At 37.6% G+C, this 25,775-nt stretch overlaps 1 protein-coding gene across 2 annotated transcripts in view; it reads right to left on the reverse strand.

The window, feature by feature from the left end:
• The window catches only part of LOC131675357 (cadherin-87A), a 943,248-nt gene that overhangs the window by 141,988 nt on the left and 775,485 nt on the right, over positions 1-25,775 (reverse strand). The window contains exon 23 of one of the 2 annotated variants that reach the window (XR_009303046.1): positions 6,636-6,806. The exons of the other annotated variant lie outside the window; for it this stretch is intronic. The gene's annotated coding sequence lies outside the window, so the exon portion shown is untranslated. The remainder of the gene's footprint in view (positions 1-6,635; positions 6,807-25,775) is intronic. 2 annotated transcript variants of the gene reach the window in all.

The raw sequence follows: 25,775 nt of genomic DNA on the forward strand, positions 1-25,775 counted from the left end.
AAGGGAGACCTCAACGTGGTGCCAGACGCTTTGTCTAGGGCCTATGAGGAGGGGGTGGTGGAAGTGGGTGCCATGACTCATCAGCCGGAGACGGCCGATGCCTGGTATCTACAAAAGTACAGAGAAGTATGCCAGGACCCGCATTCTCAACCTACCTGGAAGGTAGTAGGTGGGAGACTGTACCACTATAATCCGTCTGAGGAGAGCGAAGGGTCCATCGATAACAAGGAAGCCTGGAAGCTAGTGGTTCCTGCCGAGAAAAGGCATCAGGTACTCGAGGAGGTACACGATGCGCCAGCAGCGGGACATCAGGGGAGAGAACGAACGTTCTCCCGGGCTAAGCACCTGTATTTCTGGCCAAAAATGTATGAGCAGGTCAGAGAGTACGTTAGGAGTTGCCCGGTATGTCAGCAGTGCAAGGCGAAACAGAGGCCGCCTTGCGGACTGATGGGTTGTCGAGAGGTCTCGTGACCCTGGCAGGTGGTGGCCAGTGATATTACTGGCCCTTTCCCAAAGAGCTCGAGAGGGTTTAAATATATTTTGGTCTTCCTAGACCTGTTCACTCGGTGGGTGGAGTGTGTACCCGTACGCAAGGCCAATGGAAGGACCATCGTGCGGGAATTGCATGAGAGGGTGGTAACCAGGTTCGGCGCGCCCGAGATATTTCTTTCGGACAACGGGACCGAATATAAAAATCAGAAGGTCGATGCCTACTTGCTGAGGAACGGCATCCGGCGCGCCCTTACTTCAGTTTACCACCCACAGGCAAACCCTACAGAGTGAGTAAACAAAACCCTCAAGGCCATGCTCATGTCTTACGTGGAGCGGGACCATAAGAGCTGGGATGAGCATCTGCCAGAGTTCAACTTCGCGTTGAACTCGGCAACTCATAGCGCGACAGGCTATAGCCCGGCTATGCTAGTCTTCGGTCGACAGCCCACTCCCCCCTCGACCTTTAGGAGAGCCCAGGATCAGTTGGCCCGGGAAGCTTCTGAGGGCCAAGAACTGACCGAATGGGGTGAGCACATGCGCCAGTTACCCAACTTATGGGAACGCGCTGGCTCTAAGTCCAGGGAGGAGGCGGACCGTCAGGCGGTCTACTATAACAGGAGGAGACGCCAAGCCGACTTTAGGGTTGGGGACTGGGTGTGGAAGCGGAACCGTATCTTGTCTTCCGCAGCTCAGGGCGTTTCGGCGAAGTTGGCGCCGAAGTATGCTGGTCCATATGTTATAGAGAACGTATGTGATACCTACCGCCTCGGTAACCAGCAGGAAGAGTTGCCCGAGCTGGTCCACGCTAAGGATCTCAAGCCCTATTTCGGCCCATTCTCGGACCAGGACGACGAGGAACCGGAAGGCGGGGACTCAACACCGTTGGAGGAACAGGAGGGCGCAGGCGACCCGCCAGCGAAGGTTGAGGATCCCAGCGGGGATCCGATATGCGAGCGCGTCGCGATTGCAGCCCCCGCGAACGAATGTGAGGAGTCCGTGGCGGCTCCCAAGACGCCGATCGAGGCGCCGGCTAAGCGAGGCCGTGGTAGGCCGCGCAAGAACCCTGCGAGCGAACCCGAGGCACCATCGCCTTTTTCGGAGCAGATTCCCCCTTGGTAACCCATTGTTTAGACTATTCTTTGGTCTCAGGAGTGTAGTGATGTATTCATGTTTCATCTACAGTGATGAAACGACGCTTAAAATCTTGCGGATTTTGCTGGAACAGCTGCAAACCATTCTTGCAACACTTCACACGATCTCGTTTTTGGTCAATCGTGAGCAATCACGGCACCCATTTAGCGGATAGCTTTTTCATGTCCAAATGTTGGTGCAAAATATTATGTACCCATTCGCTCGAGATGCCTACAGTACTAGCAATCTCACGCACCTTCATTCTTCTGTCAACCATCACCATATCATGGATTTTATTAATGATTTCTGACGTGGTAACATCAACAGGGTGTCCAGAACGTTCAGCGTCTTTTGTGCTCATATGGCCACTCCGAAAATTTTGAAACCACTTATAAATCATTCTAATCGAAAGTGCACAATCACCATAATGTTTATCAAGCTTCTGTTTAATCTCCTGAGGCGTTTTACCTTTGAAAAAGTAATGTTTAGTCAATACACGAAATTATTTTTCGTCCATTTTTTTACAACGACTCGATTTCTTTGATTGAAACGAATGTAAAACGCAAAGTAATTGGCCGATCTGGCTAAAACTTGGTGTGTACTCTTCCAAGATATGCCACTAACTAAAAATAACCTTGATACGCACTAGTAGCGCCATCTCTCTGACTTTGCACGGACTTTTCAAACGACCCTCGTAGGATCGAAGCGTCGAGCAAAGCGAGTGCTCCATGATTTTGCTACAAATTATGATAAAAACTGATAAAAATTTATCAATAACTTTTTGGAATAAATTACAATTTTACATTTGTAAAAATGTACATATACAAATTCAGTCAATGCATTAATATATCAAGCAAAAATATTATTTAGTTCCTGCTGTAGTAAAAGAAGAGAGGTACATCATCTTCTTTCATATAACGTCTCATATAACCCAACGGCATGACTGTGATAATCATTATGGTTTTGTTCATAGCTTTCATCAGACACAGGATTTGAAGAATAATTTTCAGTACTATCATTGCGCTTATGTAAATTGTTGATCTACAGCAAGTATGAAATTTATATTAAAAATCGTTAGTGCTAGTTAATATTATTATAATGGTAATCTCCTTTCTCACGATCCTTTTTTTAACATGATATGTTGTAGTTCGAGGAATCCTTTTTACATCCAAAATGTAAATAAGTTTTACAATTACGTCTTTTCATCTTTGCAAGCTCAACAGATGAAATAAAATTGAAATCACTTGCTCATGATTCTGAAAAAATAGCAAAAGAAAATTTAAATATAAATACGTGATTTTTAATAAAATAAAGCATTGCATAGAAAAATATAGATTAGATAATTACTCACTTTAAGTAATACTTGTACTGAGACTAAAAGAATTGTGATGATTTCCAACCTAACTCAGTTAAAATGGGCTGTCTTTATTCATCTCCTAAAAAAAATTGTTACAAATCATATTTTGTTATTCAACAATAATGATACTACATATTTTTCACATTGAAGGTAATGAAAACGAATATTTTTAGTTAAAAATATTATTTTTGGTGTTAATACTTTTATGTTTTATATTTAAAAAAAAAACAAGTTTAAAGATATCTGATAATTAAATCTAGTTGGATAAACTTGATTCTCTACTTTAGAAAAAATGGAAGTAAGTATTGACAACACTGTTCAATATTTAAAAAGTGTGATAAAATGTCTGTACAATGAGCATATATTGTTGACAAAAATACAAAAAAATAAAATAAAGTCTTAACTACAGCAATTATTGATTTTGATTACGTTGAGTTATTTGAAAAACAAAGTGATGAATCATTCAAAAGCAAAACATATAAATACCAGATTAATGATGAAGTTACTCGAAAGTGCGTTGTGCTATTAACTATTGGTATGTAAAATATGTTTTTTTCAGTATTAAAACAAGGAATTATGCATTTTATCTGTAATTATAAGATTTGATTTAATGGATTCTCGTCATTCTGTAAAATATCTTATAAAAAATCAATTTCAGTTGGTCTAAAAGCACTCAACATTTTGATAGACATTTCAAAAAGGTCAAGAGTGAAGAAGAATGGTTTAATACGAGGGGGGCGGGTCAATAAGTCTTTACAAAATCCAAGAGATGGCGCTCCTCACGCTTAAATTATGATGTTTTTGGCCTCAAATTTGAATTGTGGCGTATCGGAGACCTCGGGTACCCACAACCATTAAAACGAAACGAAAAGATATTTTTGGCAAGCAATACTACTAACTAGATATCGTACAAAGTTTCAGCTCGATTCATTAAGTCGTTTTTTTGTGAGCATTGGTTGAACAAAAAGTTATTGGTTTATTTGAAAAATGGAAAAAACAGAGTTTCGAGCGGTGATAAAACATTTTCATTTGAAACGCCTTACACCAAAAGAAATCACAGTTGAGTTGAACGCCGTTCATGGCAAGTCTGCCCCTGTGTTTAGGACTGTTTATAACTGGGTAACTGAATTTAAACGCGGCCGTACAAGGTCGTTCAGAACGCCCCGTAGAAGTGAGTACGCCCGAAATGGTCAACAAAATCCACGATATGGTGTTGAGTGATAGAAGATTAAAATTGCGAGAATTAGTTCAGGCCAAAGGGGGATCAAAGGGTACAATCATTTCAATTTTGCATGAAAAATTGAGGATGAAAAAAATATCAGCAAGATTGTTGCCGCGTTTGCACACTGTTGAAAACAAACGAACCCGCGTGGTCACCTCTAAGGCTCTTTTGGCACGCATACGTCGTAATCCGGAAGACTTTTGGCGTCGACTCGTAACTGTAGACGAAACATGGGTACACCACTCCACTCCTGAAACAAAATAACAGTCTAAACAATGGATTACCGCAGGAGAACCAGCCCCAAAGAAGGCAAAGACAGTAAAGTTAGCTGACAAGAATATGGCCACGGTTTTCTGGGATGCGTATGGAATCATTTATATCGACTACTTGGAAAAGGGCCAGACGATCACTGGATAATATTATGCGTCATTATTAGGCTAGCTGAAAGAAAAAATCAGAGAAAAACGTCCTCACTTGAACAAAAAAAAAATGCCTCTTTCTTCAAGACAATGCTCGAGTTCACACGTGTGCAATTTCGATGGCAAAAATTAACGATTTAAAGTTCGAATTAATTGACCATCCACCATATTCGCCTGATTTGGCTCCCAGTGACTTTTTCTTATTTTCTAACCTCAAAAAATGGCTTGCCGGATAACGATTCACGTCGAATAAAGAAGTTATCGCCGAAACAAATGCCTATTTTGAGGGTTTTCAGAAATCATATTTTTCTGATGGCTTAAAAAAGCTGGAAGGCCGTTTAATAAAATGTATCGACCTTCAAGGAGATTATGTTGAAAAATAAAAAAAAATTACATTCGCAAAACTTTTTTTTCCTTCTTTTTGTAAAAACTTATTGACCCCCCCCCCCCCCCCCCCCCCCACGTACATACCTATAAATCCCTTTAAAAAGTCGATCAGATTGAAAAATAATAAATTATACTAATCAATAAAATACGGTTTTTACCAATAAACTTTACGAGTAGATTGTATTCTTTTAGAAAATCAGTCATTACATATAAAACACGTTAATACTTTTTTACCTTCTATACTATATCAATATATCACATAAATCAGTGATCTGCGGCATTTTGTTTCAATGAGAATTAAAGGTAGCTTATACATACCTGTGTACTTTAGCATTCAACGTAACTTCTAATAAAACAATACCAGTATTGTTGAATTTCGTTTTCAGTTTTTTTAGAAAAAAAAATTCTTTTTAATCACAACCAATCCTACCATAGTTAGGATGTGCAAATCCTTGAAGATTGGTACGGCGCATCATTTTGTTGACAAGTAACAATCAATTTCCAGTTGAATTTGGAATTTGTTACGTAGAAATAGATATACCCTGAAAAATGTACTTTAAAGACAAATTTCAGGGGTTGTTTCCACCTCTTTAAAACATTTATCATTATATAAAATAATGCTCATCTCTTGTTTCTCTGAAAATTTATAATCGACCCAAATTCCATTGAAATCTACGGCGCTTTACTCGAATAAGAATGAAAATTATCTAAGGGTAGTTTACCCCCCATAATATATAAAAACAAAAAATGCCGAAACACGTCAACTTTAGTTTTCAATGTCCCTTAGGACAATATAAGTTTCGTTGACCTTGGATTAAATTTGTATTTTTCCGAGAATTCAAGAAAAAAATAACTTTTTCCTCTTGCGAAATAAGGGATGCACCTCTGTGGAACTTGGTGTGCTGAATGATATTGTTATTCTGTAACAAATATTAACCAGTTGTTTACTAAAAGAAATCTTATATAGAAAAGGAGATATACTGAAGAAACGGTTTTTGGGGTCGAAATTTGGGGGTAGTTTTCGCCCCTTTAAACCATTTATTAGCACATAAAAAAATACATGTCACTTATTTTTTACTCTTCTACAACATATCACAGTTTCATTGGAATCGGTTCCACACACTTCCTTTACCTTCCTTCTGAATATATTTTGTTAGAATGTCAACTGCATTTTTTGGTGCTAGCTGAGATGCTTCCTTGGGCTTTGTCTATAGTTATAGTAATATTCTCTGTATTATGTATTATTATGGCAATATTCACTTTGTTATCCGATGCTTCTAATATTTTCCATTCTTCAGGTTTATTACAAAAAGTATGCGTATAATTACATCACCACATAATTAAATTTATAACAATAACAACGTTAAATTATACTTTTATTTCGTCCATTATTTACAAGACCTAAGACAAGTATGCCTGAAGATGTCCTACCAGTTATTATAATATTATTTTAAAGAAAGTTAAAATATTACTCCATTGCAAGCAGAGATCAAGATAAATGCCATATTTTATGTCGGATGTACTAGCCAGAACAACTTACATTTATGAAATAAAATTAAAGAGCTATTATCACGTCATAGTAAATGAATGTTCAAATTCATTTACTATAGCATATAGCGAAGCATACCTCTGTCGGGACACTGGATGAAAGGCGGGTTCGAAATGAACTCATGAACTGAACAATGCTACCAGGCTCCAGCTTAATTTAGTTAAGTTCAGTTTACTAGATGGCGGTGGATCTTCGACTGAGAAACAATACTCCATTCACGCCACATGCGCGGAACAATGTGATCATAACCTATCAAAATACGCAATGGCATTATTTTATTATAATTCATTAAGCGACAAAATTTTTAATGATTTTATATCGGGTGCCAATAATGTGTGAGACGCATTAACGATTGACCTCTTCTAATATATTTTTTTCGCGATATAAACCATCGAATTTAGAGAATCAAATTTGGTTGCTGACACCAGCATTTGAGGTTTCAGTAATTGAGGGACGCGTAATCGAATGGTATAACTAGCTTATTAATATTTATACAAGCTGATATTTCAATCTATTATACAAGCTGTATTAGCTGTAATATTACAAATTATTATACAAGCTGATATTTCAAAAGTCGGAATAGGGTGGACAGAATCAACCTCCGAGTATTGTGCATGATTTACGACCTCTGACTTTTTCAGCCAAATATACTAAAATTGTTACCTGCTGGGCTACTATGGAATTAAAATATTAAAACATTGGTTGAACAGATTTACACAATTTTAGATAGGTAAATTACTACAATGAATGTTTTATTAATTAATGCTCATGAAGTAATGAAAAGTAATAAATGTGTTGCAGATGGAGAGATCAGCAATGTACCGGTCCTATCTATGAGTTCTACTCTTATTTTCAGTGGATTACTGCAACCCGCTAAACTCATGAATCTACATATATCAATTAGTATATTAAACGGCACTACCTCACATATTATATGATTGTATTATATATAGTGCTAGAGTCAAATTTCATTACCATATAAGGAGCGTGACGTCACTATACTTATAGATATAGATATGATAATTTTTATTGTTCAATAAAAATGCGTTATTACGAGTAATTCCAATGAAACAAAGTATTTTTTAGATCGATTTTTGGGCATAGATTAAGATTATAATATTTTTAGTTAGTTTTAACTACTGAATTGTATTGAATTTTAATGTGCAAACTTAATTTGTATATAACTTTGTAAATGTTAATTATAATAAAGCGGATACTCTGAACTCAAGATGACTATCTGAGAAACATGTGTAAAAATTCGTTTCATTGATAACAACTTAGTTATTACTGTAATCAATAAAATAAACAATTAATAATTTATTTAAACAAATAATAGTATACGAATCGAAAGCGTTAATTCTGTAGATAACGATAACATTGTTATATTTATTAATCTTAATTAACCGATTTTATATTTACATTATAAAGATTTTGCAAAAACACGGAAATGGATTATTATTTAAATGTTATTAATTAATTTAAGTAGTTCTTTTTTGGAATTACTTTTACAAGCGATAAACTATTTTTATTTGTAAAATTTTCTTATTAGTTTATTGTAAATATTGCGCTATTATATTAACTAACTTCATTAGTTAATAACTTTTATCTGCACTTTTTGCGATAAGTGTAAATTATACTTAAATTATCTAATATCAACGTCTATATTTTTTACATGATTTAGATTTTCATTAGGGTTGTCTATTCTATCGTAAACCAGAGAAAATGATTTTGCATACTTGCGTAAATAGCATGAAGAGAGCTGTGCTGCCAAAATAGGCGGAAAAATCTGTGTATAAATACGCTGAATTTTAAACAGGCTAGCATTCTCTCCTAGCCTTCCAAAGTGAGCGCTCGAGGTTGAATAAACTTGGCTTATACCTAAGTTATTTTTCTCTAGTGATTAACTAAACAATTTTTTCCTTTCTTATTGTGATTTACGCTCGACTCATAGAACATTTCGCGCTATGAGAAACTTGGGCTGAATTATATTCTTTTTACAAAAGAGACTCAAGCTCTACTTATGGGACACTTTGCACTTCTCGGATCAATTAATTAATTAATTAACTCGGATTAATTAACTCGGAAAATTCTGAAAAAAATGAGAGTACTACTTGGTAAATTTTAAGACTCTTTTGTTATTATGAATTTTTTTATTGAGTCAATAGTTTTTGAGTAAACAATTAATCAATTTTATTCCTAGTATACACTTTTTTCAAATTGGTTTCACAAAATATTAAAAAATTTCAAGTCTAACAATTATTTTTTTTTGCTACCCTCGCTAATAGTCGATTTTCCTGATCGCGACGCGATAGGACTTTAGGCGAGAGAGTTAATTTTCGAATTCGTGGAAAATCGAAATTTCCAAATTCGCTGTAAAAAAATCTGAAAAAATTTGAGAGTATTTCTTGACTAATTTTAAGACATTTTTGTTCTTAGAAATTTTTCACTAAACTTGATAGTTTTGGAGAAAAAAATTCGTCAAGTTTTAACAAAAAATTTTTCCTTTCGTACGCCATTTTGTGTTCGTCATTTTAAATTTCGGAAAAAATCCAACGGCATTTGAAAGAAAAGACATCTATAACACCGATAACAGTGTTTCCAATGGTGTGTGCAAACTTTTTCCATTTCAAAATATACTTTTTTTTGAAAAAAAAACGCAAAAAATTTGTGAATTTTCCGGAAAACCGGCCTATAACGTTTCCAGCTTACAATTCAGGTAAATTTTGTCAACGGCATTCGAAAGAGGAGGTCAAAATCTACAAGATGTGATGCTTGATAAATTTTTCATACGATTTTTTCATTAAAAGATATGAGGTTTCATTAAAAGATATGAGATATGAAAGTTAAAAAAAAATTTGTGTTATTTGGGAGGAAAAGGGTTAACGGGCTCTTAGGTACTGGCGGGAGGGACCTTAAGTTAACTCTTAGGAGAAGACAGTGCTTGAGACAAGGACCGAGAGCGGAAGGTGCCTTGGCCCAACCTATCGGCTGGACAAGGATGTCCTGAGGACTGGTTACGACCAAGAAACAACTCCCAATCGAACGTGTGAGATAACGTGCTGAGAGATGCATGACAGGGGATGCTGTATCGCGAACGGTTCCCTCTGGGCATCGTGCGAAACCCAGTTGTATATATGCCTTACCCGGTGTTGTGAACCAGTCGGGTTGACCTATTGGATCCACAGTGCTCGTGGGAACAAAATTACCACAAATCAAGCGCAAACACCCAACGAGGTGAAAGTGAACCGGGGCTCAGAACCGGTCGCTGAAACTTCGAAGAAAATACAGTTGAGGGACTCTTTAGAGACACCTCAACCGAAAACCATGAAGGGACGGGCAAGAACTGAAACCTGAGTGGGGCACAGAGGAGGAAACTCCTCAGACAGAGTGCAATGGATGAGGGGCGACCGATTCCTAAGTTTGGACAGGCCCGGAAACAAAGGAAAAGGTAGGAGAGACGTGCAAACGTTTCTCAACTCCAACCGGCTAAAGGGGCTGGTCAGGCTGGGAAGAGGGCGGCCTCAACTAGTCTGGATACGACCATACCTGGTATGCGACCGGCCAAAAAGGTAGGGGACGTACGCAGCTATTCGGCGGCGGCATCGTCGGAACCCAGGGTACTCCTCACGTGTAGGGACTGCCTGGGAGGCGAGATTCCCGCCAAATACTGTGATAGGGTGAAGAAGGCTGTGGTGCAGCGTCTCATCGGTATGGAGGAGGGGGCGTTTGCGCCCCGCTTTGAGGACTCCTTTCGAGGAAGGCTGCCGTGGTCTTAGTCTGCGAAGATAAGGAGACGGCGGCCTGGCTTGGGAAGGAAGCCGACAAGCTAGACCTGGGGATACTGGACATGAAAGTACGGGTAGTACACCCAGACGAGGTTAAAGTCACCAAAGTGATGACGAGGATGCCCTCAGGGGTAGAGTCTACTCCGGATTTTCTGAAGTTAGTCCAGAGATAGAATGATGGAGTGGACACCAGTAAGTGGGCGGTCTTGAGGTGTATGCCAGACGGCGTACTCATTGTGGGCCTAGACGAACCATCGGTGAACACCCTTAAAAACCGAAAACTCAAGCTCTTGGTCGGGGTTGGGACGGCTACCTTCAAGGTGCTGGACCGGTCCAAACCTAATGAGACTGAAGGGACGGATCAAGAGGAAACGCAGCGGATGGAGCATCATTAATGGCTATCACCCGGGTACGTTTCACTTAAACTAACTTGCAATATTCCAAAAGCGCCTCTGCAGTTCTAGCAAGGAGCATGCGAATGTCGCAGACACATAGCACTAATACAGGAACACTGGTTATGGAGGGATAGTATTAGAGGCTTGAAAGCAAACGGGCAGGAACTGTTTGTAGGGAATAACGACGGAAATGCGCAATCGTGCATCTACGTCAAGGGTATTAATGGTTTTCTGTTACAGGAACTTAGCGCCAGGGACTGCACAACCATTAAGATTGAACACGAAGATGAAGAGGAACAAGTAAGGTCAGTTATTATCATCTCAGCTTACCTACCTCATAAAGAGGACATATCAACGATATGGGTAATCGAGTACTGCCGACTCAGAAACCTAGACTTGATAATCAGGTTCGATGACAGGGAAGAGGCACTCCTTGAATATACGAGTATCACAGGCACTGAGATAGATATTGCAAATCGGGGGAAAGAACCAACCTTTATAACAAAAGTTAGAAGGGAAGTTCTGGACCTTATCTTGGTCTCGTTGAACATCAAAAGTGAAATGACTGGATGGAGGGTAGAGCAGGAACCATCCATGTCGGATCATAGGACTATCACTTTCGGGATAGAAGCACTAAAACCGAAGGTTGAGCCTACAAGAAACTCCAAGAATACAAGCTGGGAGGGATACAAGGAGGAACTAAGAAGCAGCTTAGCTTACTTTAAGGGAAAATATGGCAACAGGGTGAACCTGGATTGGTCAGTAGGCCAATTACAGAAAGCCATGCTGAAGGCATATGAGAAGCAATCGAGAAGTATGCCATGGTGAAATAAACACGTTGAAACGGTGAGAAGAAAGGCACGAAAAGCGTAGGGCTAAGAAATTGAACAACCCAGAAGGATGGAGTGCGTATAAAATCGCGCTAAAAGACTTCAAAGGGGAAGCGAGTAAAGCAAAGAATGAAACTTGGCGGAGCTTTTGTTCGAGCATAGATAGCTTAACAGAAACGGCCAAATTAGTGTTACGTCGAGAACAAGTCAGACTATATAATAGCGATAAAATTTGAATTTTTATGAAAGGGGAATTGCCTTAATTAAAGTAATGGTCAATGAATAGCTGACTTTATTCTCAGTGACGCACTTTCCCTTTCTGGGTTTAACCCTTTAGAGATTACTTTTTATGTGTTTTGTACTATAAAAAAAGGAGGCAAAGTGATAGTAATACACACTCTGTATTCGACTCCGTATGACTGCGGATGTTCTGTAATTTAAACAATAAATACTCAAACTCTATTTCTATAATAATTTATTATAAACCAGTAAAGACTTATACCTAATCCTTTTAACTACGTTACATCCCTGGCTTCTGGCGTACGAGTTTCTGGACCCGTCAAACTACAGGTAAAATTATTTAAATTGTCACTTTTCCGATCGGTGCTTTAGTTACATTACCAGCCTGCTCTATTTTTAGTCTCGTACCCGTGGTAAAGCACTTACGTGTTGACCGAAAAGAGATAATCACAATTGAGTAACTCTTGTCAATTCGCGACCGTTGCGTGAGACATAACAATTGGGAACCCCTCGGGGTATATTTTTTTAACGAAAAGAAGGGCTAGGCAAAAGTAGTTTTTTTTATAAACATGACTACGGGAGCCGATTTGAGAGGTAAACGAAATGAGGAAGTACTAATAGTTTTAAGAAATTGAATAGGAAAAGTAGATGCGAATTTTATAACTAGTAGAGAACCAACATTACTAGAATGTATAAAATTTCTGCACGCTCGTCAGGATTTAGATTTCGAAATAGAGGGAAAAAAACAACAACGAGAAAAATTAATAAAAATTTTAGAACATCATATAGATGGAGAATTAATAAGGAATAAATATCAAGATCCACTTTTACTACTCATTGTAGAAGAACTAACAAAACGCAATATAAGTCTGAAAGAAATTATAGAAGCAGTAAATCGTACTGACAAAGTAGTACAATTTGAAAATAAATTCGAACCAATAATTGAGTTAACCGCGGAAATAACGGAAGACGAGTCAAGAAAATATTTCCAATCTTTGACAAACGCGACAATTGACAATGATAACGAAGACGAAATAAATAAAAAAAGAAACGAAATCCCTGTTTTTTTTTTTTTTTTTTATTTTAACGTCGCTCTATTTATGCTCCATCAGTGCTAATTAGCGACGGAGGCTTGCAATGTGTTTGAGAACAAAGCACATGAAACTTTTTTCAGAGGTGCTTGTATCAGCAGGAACTGGGAATCGAACCCGGGCCTACCGGGTGCGAGTCCGTCGCCCTACCGACCGAGCCATTGCAGGCCTCGAAATTCCTGTTATGAATCATAAAAATGTTAAATTTTTAATACCAAAATTTAATGAAAAAAGTGATCGAGTAATAAATCAAAATGAGAAAAGTAGCAATACGGAATACTTTACACCAAAGTCAACATGCAGATCATTTGCCAACACCAGACCGATTTATCATTCAACTCCACAAGATGTAACCCGTACAGTACAAAATTCTACAATTAGCTCTATGAGAAATGTAGGTTTGAAAGATATCGTAAATTTCATTCCTAAATACGATGGATACTGCATTCCACTACATGACTTTCTAGACGGTTGTTGGGAAGCTTATAATGTCATGCCATCCGAAAATGAAGCGGATCTAGCAAGATTAGTTAAAGTGAGATTATACGGGGATGCATTAAAAAGTATGCGTGGAAAACATTTTGAGACAATTAGCGAGATTGAAATATATTTAGATCACCTTTTTGGATCAGACAAAACTTTCAACCAATTATCTGGTGAGCTGGCTATGCTCAAGCAAAAAGCCTCAGAAAATGTAGTAAAATTCTCAAAGTTAAAACAGTAGCGCGAGAATTAGTAAGCGCAGCAGTGCGTGAAAAAAGTTATAATGTCGGATTTTTAAATCAATTAGAAAAGGATAAAGTCAAGTTTTTCATCCGCGGCTTACACTAGATGATTAAAGCGCTAATGGGAGAGGCAAAAAATCTCGAAGAAGCAACAGCAAAAGCGGTAAAGATTGAACGCGATTTCGCAACACAAGAACCTAGCGATCTCAACCAGACAGTAAAAGTATTTGCAGAAACAAAAAAAAAATAGCAAACATTAAAAGTGTAAAAGTAGTAAAAACAGATAACCCACAAGTATGTCAAATTTGTAAGTTGTCAAATCATTTAGCAGATACTTGTTTTTACCGTAACAGTGGCGGTACGAAAGGAATAGTTAAAACTCAGCCAATAGAGGAAGAATAAGCCAGCAAGTGGCTCCATCCCAAGCAAATCAGAACTCTGCATCAAAAAATCAATACCAAGGAAATTTTAATTCTAATGATCGCTGACAAGAAAATTCAAACAGAGATTCGACAATTTGTAATTATTGCGTTATTAAAGGTCACTGGAAAATTAGATGTAACAAAAGAATTTTCAATGAACAAAAAAAACAACAACAGGGAAACGCTGGTTATTTCCAGGTGAGGGATGCGACCGGGGAAACGACCAGCTAGACGGAGCGTCGAGCTTAAGTAAGAATACAAAGAAATTAGAAGTAACGAAAAAACTGGTGTTGTTAAACTTGAATAGTAAGTCACTAACTTTCATTTTAGAAGATATAAATCAAAATATTAGTTTTTCTATCATGATGCTAGATACCAGTGCTGGACCATCTCTACTGAAATGGTCTAAGAAACCCACCGAAACATATCTAAACGAATTAAATATTTTAGAGTTGCGAGGTATTACACATAACAGTGTACTAACATTAAAAAAGAGAAATATTAGAATAGAAGATTTAGAATTCGAATTTCATACCCGATGATTTACCTATTGAAGAAGACGGACTAATCGGTAGTGAATGTTTGTGTAAATTCAACGCTAAAATAGATTATAAAAACAATATTATAAAAATTTCTGATAGAGTGTTTTGTTTATCCACAAACAATACAACTGACGATAATCGATATATAACATCGCAAGCTAATAACAGTTATTCAAAATCAATAACAAACTGCAAAACTTACGCTGGAGTAGTTGAAATCAAGTAAAGATTTGTAACAATTTTGATACATTTGCGAGAAGAGCTCCCATTAATAAAGAAAGCAATGAAGAATCAAAAACATATCTTGAGCCAGATAAAAACTATGTCAATAGAGTTAGACGGAGCGGTTACGAAGACAATCATTCAAATAAAATTGGAGTAAAATTGCGAAAATTTGAAATCTGTAAATTACCACCAATAAAATCTGAAATTTGTAATTCCGAAATTGGGCTAGAAAAAGGTAATGAAGTTAAAATTGGTGAACCTGAAATCTGTACATCCGAAATTAGTAATTCGAATGTTGAAAATTGTGAAAAATCAGAAATTCGAAAAAACCAAAGTTCATACTCACAAGTTTGTAATTTGGCATTAGCAAACAAAGAATGCGGAAGTGCATGCCAAAGTGGGTATACAGTCATATTATAAGTCGAAAATTAGAGAAAGTAGTAGCAAGGATCGCAAGAGTGTAGATTGTTACGATAATACTGACGAAACTACCCTATTGAAAGGAGTTAATAAAGGTATTAACGTATTAAAAAATACGAATTCATACAAAAGTAATAAACCATATTTCGTGAACAACATTTTATCAGTAATTAATTCTACATTTACCCTGCTCGAAACGTTGGACGAAATCAGAGATAAAGAATACATTAAAGAATTATTAGAGGGAGTGGCACAATTAACCAGAAAATATAAAACTATCAGCCATCTTCAAAGGTCCAATGAACAACGACTGGTTTTACAACTTTTGGTCGCCGTAAAGTTTTTATTGAAGGGGAAGGCACAAATGTCTTTTACTATCAACGAACACGCGTGGATAGCCAAAATAAATACGAATCAGAATACGGAAGCTAGAGCATCAAGAATAATCAGCATGTCACAATTAGATCATTTGAATTTAAATGAAAAGGAACATATAGTAGACATAATAAATAAATTGAACCACAGATATCACTTACCTGGAGATAAATTAGGATATACTAATCTACTCCAATACGAAATTCCATTAACATCGAAATTACCAATTCGCATAAGACCATTCAGACAACATCCGGAGTTAAGAAAAGAAATTGATGCTCAAGTTTTAAATATGCTTGAGCAAGGTATAATTGAAAGGTCTTTTAGTCCTTACTCGTCTCCAATATTTTGCGTGGACAAGAAAAGGAATGCTGAAGGTGTAATCAAGAAAAGACCAGTAATAGACTTCCGCGCAGTAAATACACTGATTCCGGTTTACAATTTTCCAGTGCCGAATGTAGACGATCAATTAGATGCGCTAGGAAGATCCACAATATACTCGGTGTTTGATCTTTATTCAGGATATCATCAATGCCTAGTCAAAAAAGAGGACAGGCACATGACAGCATTTCAATGCGACCGAGGTCTTTTCCAGTTTGCAAGGTCGCCTTTTGGATTGAAAACACGCGCACCGGTCTTTCTATCATTAATCCACCTTTTAACGACAGGAATGAAAGGAGTTCTTCTTCGATGATATCTGCGTACATAGTAATACTGTTGAGGAACATTGTGAGAGTATCACTGAATTAATGGAACGTCTAAGAAAAGCAAATTTAGTATTAAATCCGAAAAAATGCGAGTATTTTAAATCAGAGGTAGTATATCTGGGTTATTTAATCTCTAAAGATGGTTTATTACCTCACAACGATAAAATTTTAGCCGTCCAAGAATTTCCCACGCTGAGAAACCCAAGGAATATTAAACAATTTATTGGCCTGTGTAGCTACTACAGATGATTCATTGACAAATTTTCTGACATCGCGCAACTTTTAAACAAACTGTTAAGAAAAGATCAGCAGTTCATAATGGTAGAAGAGCAGCAGAAAGCCTTTGAACTGTTAAAACGCAAATTGTGTGAGCCACCTGTACTGGTTCACTCGAACTTTGAAAAACCATTCATTTTAACAACAGATGCTAGTGGATTCTGTGTAAGATGCGTTTTATCTCAAAAACAGGATGAGAACGACTTTAATAAGCCAGTAGCTTATGCATCACGAGCGTTAAAAACGAGGAAAGACGTTACAGCACCTTCGAGAAAGAAATGTTAGCAATTGTTTTCGGAATTCTTAATTTTCGATCGTACTTATCTGCAAAAAAATTCATCGTCATTACTGATCATAAACCTCTAGTTGGATTAAGATCGCACAAAGATCCTAACTCATGAGTAACTAGAAAGAGACTGAAGGTGGCAGATTTTCAATATGAAATTAAATATAAAGCAGGAACTACCAATATAAACGCAGATGTTTTGTGTCGTAACCCGATAGAATTATGCACATTAGATCTGCAACTAATTTAAGAACCAATCAATATATTAAAAGGGTTAGAAGCAAATGATGATAAAGTATCGGAACCGAAGGGAATGATCACACGATCGCGCGCTGGACGAAAACCTAGCGCTAAATACGAAGAAGCTATAAGCGCGCTGAAACCTAGTAAACAGAAAAAGAGACGAGACCAAAGTACCAATGGGGTAACAACACAACAGAGAGGGGAAGACAAGAGGAGAGAAACCTCTGAGAACACAACTGGCAACACACCGTGTACGCAACAAATCGAGAACCAAGCAACAGACGTACAAAGCAAGGTGACAGATGTGCCATTAAAAACCAGTTTAGAAACTATCAAAGAAGAGGATGAATGCGAATCAAATGAAACTAAGATCGACGCAATAGATGAGATCATAAGTGATGAGAATGAAATAGAAAATAAAGTACCACAAAGTAACATCATTTATTGTCACGAAAAATTGTTCATGAGAAAAGATAATTATCTATATTTTGTCAATGATAAAGGGAAACCTCTAGATGAAGGAGCACGTCTATTAAAAGAAGTAAATAAATTACCAAGATTAGAAAATTTAAAAGTAGGATACCCTAAACTAATTAGAGTTGGAAAAAGATATTATTTAGTGATGCCGCTAAGGTGCGAGCAACGAGAAAGCACCGAGGATATACTTATTATGTTAAAAGCATTACTCATGAATTTAAGAAATATCATTGATGAAAACAAGATAGTCACTTTTAGCCTAGCCAAAAGTGAAAGCATAGAGAACGTGTTATACAGTAAAATTATTAGCTGTATACGAGACAAACTTGGAAAACTAGATCTCAAGGTCATAGTGTGCACAGGACAGGTTAAACATCCCCTACCTAACAAAAGAGCGGAGATTATACATGAGGTACATTGTTCAGCAGTCGCGGGACACGCGGGAATTAATAAAACATTTAATTGTATTCGACACAAATCAAACTAGGAACATCTTAAAGAAGACGTACTTAGTTTCATACAACGATGTGTTGATTTTCAAACAAAAAAATTAGTACGTGAAAAAACTAAACAGAAGATGGTCGTCACAGATTCACCGCTAGTACCATTTTTCAAAACAGCAATGGACATAGTGTGACCGATGCCAACGACCAAATTAAATAATCGTTACTGTTTAACATTTCAGTGCATGCTTACACTATTCGCTATAGGTATTCTAATACCTGATCAAACGGCTATTACTATAGCAGACGCTTTTATTAAACGTGTGGTGTGTGTTCGAAGCACCAAACGATTTGCTTACCGACTGTGGGCAAAATTTATTGTCAAAATTAATGAAAAGAGTTGCAAAAAGATTTCGTATTAAACAATTTCGCACAAGTGCATTTCATCCTGAATCCAATGGAGTAAAAGAAAGACAGCAGTCCTCATTAGACGAATATTTAAAAGTTTTTACAAATAAGTTTGAAGATTGGGATGAATTTGTAGAAATGGCAATGTTCAATTATAACACTAACAGACATGAGGTTAGGCATTATACTCCATATGAACTCATGTTTTCAAAAGTTGCAAGAGTACCATTAGTAACTCCGCCAGAACCGGAAGATCTTTTGCCTACTTATACCAATTACATGTCACAACTAATTAACCGTTTGAATGCTTTGCACCAAATTGCTCGTGAAAAAATTAGACTTGCAAAGATTAAGTCAAAATATTATTATGACAAAAAAATCAATCCGAGAGAAATCAAGGTAAACGATTATGTTTGGTTTTTAAGTGGACCCGAACCAAAAAAATTCGATTACCACATCTGATCTCAATCTAGTATAATATCTCTGATCCATATCTGGTATCGGAAGTATGGACTAACGGAAATGTATGAATTGAGATTGGCAAAAACCGTAGCAAAATTGTACATACCAACCGTTTACGTATATCACATATAAGGCCAACCGAATAATCGTTTCACAAAATTTAATATAGAATCGCGTCAATTGTATGTTCTAATTTAAATCTATTAAGGAATAACTTAAATTTGTTGTTTACAGATGATGAGTCTCCTAATTTGCCTACTAATTTTGGAAGTTGTCACCAAGGCGACGGCCTTCATTGCTTATGATAGTGCGCAGAAGTTCGCAAATATTATATCTTTTTCTTTAGTAGATATTGCAGACTGCGAATTGCCACCACCAATCGTCAATTCTACACGGATCGAAGTATCGTTATTGCAACTTAATGAATATTCGTCGGTTCGAGTGCGTTATTGCAAAATAGAAATTAATAGGGACGTTGAGAGATGCGGCTATAATAATCGTAATATGGAAGTTGGATTAGTAAGAATAAAATTTTTACGCGAAACATCGAAGGGATGAATGCGAAAGAATGCATTTACACAGATCAATATCTATAGGAGATCGCCTCTTTCAATTCTTAATAGTGAATAATTCAGTAGTACACGCTACAACTTACGAAGGATCAGCCGATACCACGGGTGGATGCAGTAACGCAGGCTATTATAATGATCCATATGGCGAATTTCAAGACATTTTTGTGACAGGTTATGTTAAAATTTCGATACAGGAACACTGGGAAACGATATTACTAGACAATAATAAAATCACATTATTAACAGGTACGGTTTGCAAATTCGGTGATGACAAATGCGTCGATAACATTCTCGGTTACGTTTTCTGGGACCCAATTCCCATGTATGAGTGTCAATTAAACAATATCACAGAACCTTATACCGGATACGGAGAAAAGGTCATGGAACAGGGTAGCGAAAGGCGACCACTATACGTGTTAGATACATGAGGAGTGTCCTTCGCATTTAAAGATCTATCATTTATACCTAAACCAAAGAGAAATGACTACTCGGAGGTGAAGAGCTTCAGACCGATTAGTCTGACCTCTTTCATGCTAAAGACGTGGAAAGAGGTTAGTTGATCTATACATCAGGCAAGATTTACTAATTCAGCAACCAATCCATCGGAGGCAACATGCGTACTCTGCGGGTAAATCCACAGAGACAGCCTTACACTCGGTGGCTAGCTACATTGAGAAGGCGTTCGAAGAGAAGGAAACGGTTATAGGAGCCTTCATAGACATCGAGGGAGCTTTTAGCAATACCTCTAGGAACGCCATTTACAGGGCATTGTCGCGAAGGAACGCACCTATATCTGTTAGAAAATAAATTAGGGGAATGCTGAGCGACAGGGTAGTCTTTAGTAAATGGAAAGGTAAGATTGTAAAAGGTGAAATCAACGAAGGATGTCTACAGGGGGGAGGTGCTTTCACCCCTTCTCTGGATTCTAGTTGTTGATGAGCTGATACGGATACTTGACGAGGAGGGAGTGGTCACAGAAGGCTACGCCGACAACTTTGTCATCCTTGTTAAGGGTGTGGTTGAGGAAGTACTTCCAGATCTCTTACAACAAGCTCTGAGAAAGGTACAAAGATGGTGCGAAGCAAACTCTCTGGCGGTCAATCCCAAGAAAACAGAGATAATCGTTTTCACTAGGAAATACAAATAAGGCTAAGAAGCAGATTACCTTCTACGGGCAAAAGGTACCGTATGCAGAAGGAATTAAATATCTGGGCGTGTACTTGGATAAGAAACTAAAGTGGTCAAAGCATTTTTCAGATGCAGTGCCGAAAGGTATTAAACATATTTATGCAATGTAGATCATCAATAGGGACGGGTTGGGGACTTGACTCCCAAAAAGCTTTATGGATTTATAGAGCCATACTAAAACCGAAGCTGATTTATGCAACATTAATATGGTGGAAAGAAATGGAGAAAGTAACCTCACAGAAGACGCTGGTGCATATACAGGCATTCACTTTGAGAGGGATCTTCAGACTAAGAAGGAATACACCCACGGCAGCGGTTAGGATGATACTAGATGAAGCGGAACTGGACCTTGAAATAGAGGGGTGTGTCGTTAAATTGGCATACAGCCTAATTTGCAACAAAGAGTGGGGCAGATGTGAAATGGGACATGCGACCATCAAACAGGCATTATCTAGAGAGCAAATTTATGCTCCTCGAGATAGGATAATCAAACGTACTCTCTTCGGGAAACGTTTCAAGACGGTCATACCAAAAAGAGAGGAATGGAAAAATAATGAAGCCCTTGGATACGAAGACATCTGGTTCACTGATGGATCTAAAGGAGAAAAGGGTACAGGCTTTAGGATCTATGGCCTCAAGAGAAGCTTAGACTCAACTCACAAGCTGAGAAGTTATAATACAGTTTTCCAGGTGGAAATGGCTGCCATAGGAACCTGTGCAAAAAACATGGTAAAGGGTAAAGTCAATGGTAGAGTCGTTAGAATCTCCACTAACAGTCAGGCGTCAATAATAGCCCTTAAAAACCCAATGACTACATCGGTCCTAGTCAAGGAGATCAAGAAAACTCTCAATGAACTAGCGACGAGAAATAAAATTTACATTACCTGGATACCGGAACACTCGGGATACAAAGGTAATGAAAGAGCGGACAAGCTGGCTAAGCAAGGAGCAGAGTCGAACTCGGCATCGAAACGGGAGATAGGAATGCCATACTGAGAAGGATGCGGGAACATGGACAAAAATCTAGAAAAAGAGAAATGGAACATCTGGAACCTTTTAAAGGAATACAGATGGTCTAAAGAATTACTGGAAAACCACATCAACAAGTGGGCCAAGAAGATCTCAAACATGACGAAACAACAAGCTGGCACCATCTTGGGACTATTTATCGGGCACTGCGAGCTACGATGTTACACACACAAGACGCAATGGCACAGCAACCTATGCAGGTGGTGCGACGAAAAGGAGGAGACCCCAAGGCACTTCTTATGTGAATGCCCGGTACTGATGGACAATAGACAGAAGTGGTTGGTATGCGGAATCTTAGATCTTCACGGAAGCTGAATTGGAAAGCATTCTGGCTGTCAGTAAAGTGGTGGGCTTTCTTAGAACCGTGACGGCTAGAAGGGGGATAGGGATACAATGATTTCTACTAAGTGTTTTTGAGCTTAAAAAAGCACCCTATATGTCTAATAATAATAAAAAAAAATAATAAAATTCATATATATTTTTCAAAGTTAAACGAATTCTTACTCATTAACGCGATAGACCACAAGAGTACGAATAAAATAATAAATAATAGGTGATGTTAACATCACACCACGAAAATCAAGTTCAGATTCGAAAATAGAATATAAAACAAAAATGTGTTGTTGTCATAGCAATAAAATTAATTAAAATTTATTAATCAATTAGTTATTAGTAGTTAATTAGTTGATGTCCAATTGATATCACTTATAATATACAAATAAATTATTAAAATAATAAGACGATTATTCATTTTGCTATTAATCCATTAAATATTCCATTGGGCCATTCTCTATTATGGAATTGTGTGAGTACATTCTACAGTAATAAACAGTTTTATCTACTTAGACTTTACCATGAAACATATGTGCATTTTCATAGTTATTTAACTGTAACAAGTGAATATATTTTTTTGTTATGTTTGCATTCGTGGAAGGCACTTCACATTCTTCCACATTTAATAAAGATATAGTTGTTATATTAAGAGATTTGCTCTGTAATTAAGTATGTGTGTGTATGTATGTGTGTGTGTATACATGTATACATGGGTCATTCCAGCAGTTTTTTTATTTTGACCGTTTCGCGGGGTCAGCTGATTGTGCCGATGATTTTTTTTAGGGTTCTACAAGCAAAAAAATGCCTTTCCCTATCTCAGATTTCATTTCAAATCTATACATACATACATATATATACATACATACTACAACGGGGTGGTTAATCCATTTTTATTCCGTTATTTCGCTCGACACGCAATCGTACGGGAATGTGCGTGGTAATATCGAAATATTCGAATTTATTAATCGGAGAGCAGGAGGGGACAGAAGTCAGTCAACCAACTTACTACTAGCTAATAATGACAAAAGTAAAATTATCGTTTCGATCATACGTGAGTTAATTTATTTTCCTATATTCTACAAAACGCTTGGCCCGCGTGTTTATGTTTACGCAGCGCGCGCGACAATAACATGCATCGCCGGATCGTCCGCAGTTCTTTGTTCGCAAAGTTAGTTTATATGCACGCTATCGATTTTTACAGAGTCGCCGGCACGAAGAAATAGCAATTAATTAAACGCAGTCATAATTGAAAATTGCGGTACTAAGGTAGCCAGCTTCCCTCAGTATACGGTCGCACTATCAAGGGAGGGAGCAGGATCGTATCGCCGCTACCGGTATCTTAGTTTTTTTGTGAAGGAGGGGATTCGCACCCTCGGTATCGTCTACGATGGCGAAACTACTCACCTACACACACACTCGTAACGGTGGCGACAAAAGTATAAGTTTTGGTAACTGTCAGCTGGATCACTTCCGCACTCTCGGAAAACTTGGAAAACTCGTAATACTGTAGTATGCAGCTGTATGCTCGGATTGCTAATCCTCGACTGGTTCTTTCATATTCGCGCGCGTTCCGTCCCGTCTCGCACCGAGTTTCCTTTTTCTATTTTCCCCAACCGGTAGCCTTCGCAGGTAGCCGCGTGATTGAGACGGTAGCGCAAACAAGACGTTTACCGTCACAATACATACATACGTATATATATATATTTATTTATATATTTATTAATTTAAAGGCTCAGAAAAGGGCCTTTTTTAAGTAATCTTTGAAAAATTGTAGCTCCGAAACTTTTCGAGATATCTGTACGGGCGAGGTCGCATTCGTTTCGTTTTTTCATATACTTTTAAAAAAAATTGTCCGAAACCTCATAAAGTAAGTACTCTTAGGGAATAAGTGCTCTTTTAGCAATTTTTTTACCATCTTCGAGGAATCGTAACGTCGTCAGTTTTGATGTTTTGGAAAAACGACGAATAGGTTTTTTGTTTGTTTTGGAAAGAGCTTTAATTTGCGCTGCTGCTCGTTTCTTTAGTTTGATTTGAACCAGATATATGTGGATTCAAAAATCGGTTTTACGGCTAATATCGCGAAAATTTCAATTTTCAAAATTGATTTAAAAAATACCTTATCAATATTTTTCAATTTTAAGAAAACCCTTCGAAAGATAGACCTTCTTCTAGCCTTACCGAGTAGAAGAAGGCCTATTTTCTGTTTTTTTATGTTTTTGCGTTCCCTTCAATATATTGAAGTTTGAAAATTGCAAAACTTCTAAGTCCGAAAAAACCGTGATCCTTCAAGTCTCACGTTTCAGGTCCTAATTCATCAAATGTGACTGGCAGGAAATGTAATTACAGGTCTAAATAAGACAATTAAAACAAAGAAAAATGTTAACTGCGATTCACAAGTATCAAATTTCATAGATATTCAACGTTTTTTCTTGAATTATGTAAGAGCTTTTGCGTAGTCTCATGTCAACACTCATGAGTGTCATCGTATTTCCAGTAGCTGTAGTGATGAGAATCGGGTGACCCAGAATTGGCTTCTGTTTGCTAAAATCAGCGAATTCCTATGTTTATTCATCTATCTATGTCCGCCATTCCGATACTTTTATTGGCTTGACAAATGACGGCCATGAATATGTAAATGATATAGAAATATTACGATTTTAGTAAATACAAGCTAAATCTTGGGTAACCTGATTATCGTTGTGCAGCTGCTCATTTATCCTCCCGATTGCAGCGCCATGGAGATTAATGGAAACTTTTGTATAGACTGTTATATCCGCACCTTGTGTAGGGCGTGTAACTCAAGCAAATTCAAACAGGAAAAATCTACACGAATTCGGTAACTTGGAAAAATAAAAAATTAAAACCAATACTTTATTTTAAAAAGAGGACTTAACTATCTGTAAAGCCTCTATATATATTTGTGACAGTTAATACAAAAGGAAAAAAAGACTAAAACTAGAAAACTCGGTAGTTAGATCGATTCTGCTTTCGCGATGCAGCATCGAAGCTGCGCTCGATGCTGCTCGCTGCAACTCGCGCGTGCGTGGGAAGCAAAAGGACGACCCTTTTCTGGGCGCTGACGAATTGGGCGGCTGATTTTCTCTCTCGCTGGCTCTCAGCCTCGGCCTCTCTTCTCTCTTCGCTGATGGTCCGCACGTGTAGTGCTGCTGTTCGCAAACGATGACAAAAAACTTGGGCTTTTCAGCGGAAAACCTATTAAACTTTAACGAGTTAAGAGTCGTCAAGAAACGTAGTTTTCCCTTTTCGAAATCGTTATTTATGGCCCGCCGCGTCGTAGCGCTCAAGTGACAATTTTATTACCATTCGCGTTTCGAAATTCGTATGTGTTCAGTATATCACAACTTTCTCCTTAATAAAAAAAAGTTGTTTCCATTCCTTGAGTTATTTTGTTGAGGAAACAACTTGAACTTACACTAAATATAAAAGAAATAACAAATATCATTATTAATGTAAGTGCAGCAACATAAATAGTCGAATTCGCACAAATACAGGGTGATTCAAAAACATATGTAACTAATAATTCCATTCGATTCGTCTCGAAAAATTAATTTCGAATTGTGTTCTTAGTTTTTCGATAAAATAATTAGGTAATTAGATAATTAGCTTCAAAGATCGGCCAATCAGCGCACAGCTTTAGAAGAACTTGGTGGCGAGCGCGGAGCAGTGAGGGGGGGGGGGGGCAGCGGCGCGCGCCGCCGCTGATTGCAAGCGGTGCTCAACCCA

The sequence above is a fragment of the Phymastichus coffea genome, unplaced genomic scaffold (assembly GCF_024137745.1).
Source record: "Phymastichus coffea isolate CEN01 unplaced genomic scaffold, Cenicafe_Pcof_1.1 PCOF00020, whole genome shotgun sequence".
NCBI lineage: Eukaryota > Metazoa > Arthropoda > Insecta > Hymenoptera > Eulophidae > Phymastichus > Phymastichus coffea.